The sequence below is a fragment of the Terrapene carolina genome, unplaced genomic scaffold (genome assembly GCF_002925995.2).
Source record: "Terrapene carolina triunguis isolate 2854851 unplaced genomic scaffold, T_m_triunguis-2.0 Scaffold62, whole genome shotgun sequence".
Taxonomy (NCBI): Eukaryota; Metazoa; Chordata; order Testudines; family Emydidae; genus Terrapene; species Terrapene triunguis.
This window is the reverse complement of record NW_020664413.1, coordinates 30,222,618-30,227,295: the sequence shown is the minus strand read 5'-3', so window position 1 is coordinate 30,227,295 and position 4,678 is coordinate 30,222,618.

Here is a 4,678-nt window from a genome sequence, read left to right as displayed (position 1 = left end):
CCTCCCCCCTCCACCCCCCCAGCTTACCTGCTGCCTGCTTCCTGCTTCAGGCTTCCCGCGAATCAAATGTTCGCGGGAAGCAGGGGAGGGGGCGGAGTTGGGGCGGGGACTTTGGGGGAAGGGGTGGAGTTGGGGCGTGGGCATGGGCGGGGCTGGGGCGGGGCCGGGGCCCCGTGGAGTGTCCTCTTTTTGGACACTCAAAATATGGTAACCCTAGATTCTCTCAGTATGTGGGCTAGTGTGAAGCTGGCATGGTGGATTTTATACCAACCCTTTCTGACCCCCCAACTCCCAGTGATGTCAGAGAGTTTCAAGATGGTAGAGGAATTGTGATGGGGGGGGGCAAGAATGCAAGGCTGGAGCACAATGCATTCCGCTGTAACGTGGCTGGCAGAATGCTTGGAGGAGCTGCTCTGTTTTACAGTAGGAGTTGGCATGGTTGCCCAGCTAGCCGAGGATCAGAGAAGCATAAATATGATTTACAGCTACCTTTTGTCTCCCTTCCCCACTCAGTCATGCTCACGATCTCAGCACAGCTGAGAACTGCACCCATCACCATAGTCTTATTCATGTTATGGTGAAGCCATTCAGGGTATGTCTATACTGCAGCTGAGAGTGAGACTCCCAGTGCCAATAGACAGACTCTGCTAACTCAGCTTGAGTTAAAGCACTAAAAATAGCCACATGGACATTGATGGTCGGGTGGTAGCCCGATCTCTCAAGCCCACTCTCCCCCTGGATCTGAGCTCAGGTGGCTAGTCTGGGTCTCCCTTGGAGACTTAAATATCCACAGTGCTGTTTTTAGCATGCTAGCTCAAACCAAGCTATCAAGAATATGTCTACCTGAGCTGGAAGTTTAAACATACCCTTAGTGTGTTAATTCATGAGGCTCCCAGTAATCTAGGACACTGCAGACACCATTTTTGGGGGCAATCTTTCTAGGCTTTGACCCTATACATGACGTTTCAGTCCAGATCCCTTCTGATTCTTTGGGGATTCCTGTCTTGGCACTTGGTCCTATCCTTCTACGTGGCAGCTCAGGGTATCCATAAGCTATTAGGGCCATTCATCTGGGATTCTCTTACCCTCTGCGCTCCTACATCACTCGCTTCAGAAGAGAGTCTGCAACAGATTGAACCCTAGCAGTGAAATCAGAATTCCTCAGAGCAAGCAACTCACAAATAATGATCAACGGATTAGTCCAGCTGCAAAGCCATTAAAGTTGTTTTATACTATATATAAATTGCATTGTATTTTTTAAAAATTCCCTGGCTTTGTGTTCTTCTAAACTTTTTGATTATAGTGAGATGAAGTAGATCTTCATTCATCTGACTACTCTAGGATGACATCATAAAATAGGGGTGTAACAGCATAAAGCCAGTAGTACTTTAGACACATTAAACTGTATAAATAGCCCTTAGAGAGTGATAGCATAAGCTGTGCTCTGCCAACAAGTATCTATGATCAGAATAAACCTCTTAAACCCAGAGTAAATTTTCTGAGCACGAAGGTTATGCTTTTAACTGGTTTCTACTGTGCTATTACTTTTAAACATGATGTTTTAAAGCATAGACTGCACATCATAATTGAATGAAATATTTAATTTTTTATTAAATCAACCTCCATGCTTTTTTTATTAGTAGCATGCATTTCATGCTTATGCGTCTATCCCTTATCAGTGGCATGAACAATAATATCAATCCTGCCGAAAGTTTATTGTTTCTTGTGTCTCAAATATATTTGACTCTCTCTTTATGGTAATAAACATATGTGCTTTGCAAACACCACTGTTAACAATACAAGTAGGTCAACTGCTATCAAAAATGTACAATATTAGATCCTGACCTATGTAATAAATTCTGTGTGGACAGACTATTACACCGACACAGAGCCCCATTTAAACCATTATGTTTAGTGCAGCTCTATGGGGACACAAGGGTCTGCCCATGCAGAGTTCATTGTGGGATCAAGGCCTAAAGTCTCAATCCAGCAGATGCTTAAGTATGGTTATAAGTCTACTCATTTGAGTAGCCCCTATTGAAGTATATAACTCTCATCCTTCAAATATTTATTAATGCACTTAACTTTAAGCATGTTAATAGAACTATTGACTTCAATAGGATTACTCACATGTGTAAAGTACATGTGTGTAAGTGTTTACAGGCCTGGGGGTCTTACTTTGCTCTATTTCATTTTTCCCCCAGGTCGTCTTCCATGCAGTTTGTGACACTTCTGAATATTGCCTAAATTTTGGGGTAGAACCATCTAACGAATTCTTTATGATCAAAATAATGAGTAGTAGAAGAGGCAAAGGGTGAGATATTGTGCTGGTTTTATTTAAAGAGCACTTATATTGGAAACGTAGAGTGTCCAGGCTCTTGCATTTTTTAAATTAATTAATCAAACATACGAAGAAACAAGAGTCCTATTTTTATTGTATACATGCTGAAGTTTTAATTTGCATATTTTTTATCAAGGACTACAACTTTAATACTGCCTAAGAGAAGCCAGCCAAAATTTGAAGCTGTGAACCTTTTTGATGTAATAGTTAATCACTTTAAATGCATCAATAGGATCCTGTAACAACAGCTTCTGTTGAATAAGCATATTAAAACAAAAGAATTTTTAATACATTTATGAACCTTGTTAAGTTTGTACTAGTAAAACTGGTTTCTTTGTGGCTATTCTTACAATCAGGTGCCAGGCTCATTGTTTCTTTATTAAACACATTTTACGGTAGAATACAAAGTGCTATCTACAAATTCAATAATATTTTCAATTGCCAAATGAAGCCAAAATCAATACTTAGCTTTCCAGTGAGAAGTGTAGTGTTTAAATTTTCAACAACAAAATGCATTCCTAGTGGCTTAAATTAGAATACTTCTCTAAACTTTATTTTGATTTTGTATTTTAAGTGCTTCAATTCTATAGTGATGATGGACACTATAGAAAACTAAATAGATTATATAACAGAATAACTTTTTTCTTTATCTTGAGAATATGGGTTGGTTTGGCTTACTAACTATTTTAAAAAATTGTCTGTTCTTTACAATAGTGCTAGTAACAGTTAATATTAGGATTTCTTTCAAATATTAATGGCAGAGATATTTAATATATCTGCATAACAGCCAATGCATTGTATAGTGAATTATCTAAATCCATTGTTTATTTCTACGTATTTTAAAATCCTATTATCTCTTGAGCACAATACTGTTGTGTTAGAAAATGTATGAGCTTTTGATGCATAACATTCTGAGAAAAATATCTATTTTATTATTTCCATACTTATATTCTTATCCCACATTTTTCTACAAGAACATTATTAGTAAATTTTGAGGTTAGAGAAGTACTGACCCAATCAAACATGTACAGATCTTGGCCTCTGAGTTAATTAAATATGGGTTAATAACATATTATAAGGAAATCATTGTCCTTATTACAGTTATTAGGTAGTTAGTCAAATTATAGCTTCAAAGGAATGCAGAGCATGGAGAACTCAGGATTAAATTATGCATTTGAACCTTAGGCCAGCTTTTACTGTTGAGACAGTTTGCTGCTAAGAGAAATTGTGTGTCATTGAAATTAAATGCTTTTCTGGGGATGGAAGGTTCCAGTTTTTAATGAAATTACTGAGTGTGGTGTAGTGAAATGATTAAAATCTGTATTCCGGGAATGTGGCAGTGAAAAAATCAATAAATGCTAGCAAAGCTTTGCTGCTGGATGTGAATCCGGGGAATGAAATAAACTAGTACAAAAATAATAATTAAAAACATATCAGCACATTAATTTATTTAGCATCAGTCTCTTGAGACATCATCTTCACTAATTTTTAGCATACATTTTACTGTGTAATGAGGAGCTTTCTTTTCACATATTCCTGTTAGACAGGCAGTATTTTTGCCCTTCCCCCAGTGTTCCTGCATTGCAATCACTGTGCTTGCACTTATTATGTTACAAATGACCGAGGTAAGGCTGACATTCTCATTGCATGCAAAGGACCTAGTCTGCCAAGCTTTTTTTTTTTTTCCTAATGAAGCAGCTTTGTGAAATCTCCCCATGTGTTAATACTAATGAAGATCCTCCAGCACAATTAAGATCACAGCCAGTGACTGAAGGGGAAACACAAAACAATGGCATCTCTCTAAATATACATATTATTTTATGTTGAGATCAGCTTTGTTTAGCTGTAGTTTTAAAATAAATTTTTAAATTCTATATAGTGCTAAATAAGGTGAGCAAGTTAAATATTACATTTTCAGACTGCAAGAAAATGTTTTGTAAGATTCATAATGAAATAACTTTACATTTATTGAAGTATGTTCTTGATTATATTTTAATATAGCTTTAAATCTTTATTTTTATAGTTCATAGGCAGCAGTGCTTTGGTTTTTAATGTACTTTAAACCTGGCCTAGCTTGACTATTTGCCAAAAAAAAAAAAAGAGAGGGAGAGAGAAACCACGTGTATAATTTAAAGGGTTAGAGTAGGGAGGAGCCAGTTTTTGCTCTTCTTTCACAAAATAACCTATTAATTCAATTGTTTTAGCTAACCAGAGTCTCCATTAGTCCAAAAAAAAAAAAAAAAAAAAAAAAATATTTTATAAGCATTATTGAAAATATTTTTTTTTATTATTTTTTTTTTTTTTTTTTTTTTTTTTTTTAAAAAATTTTTTTTTTTT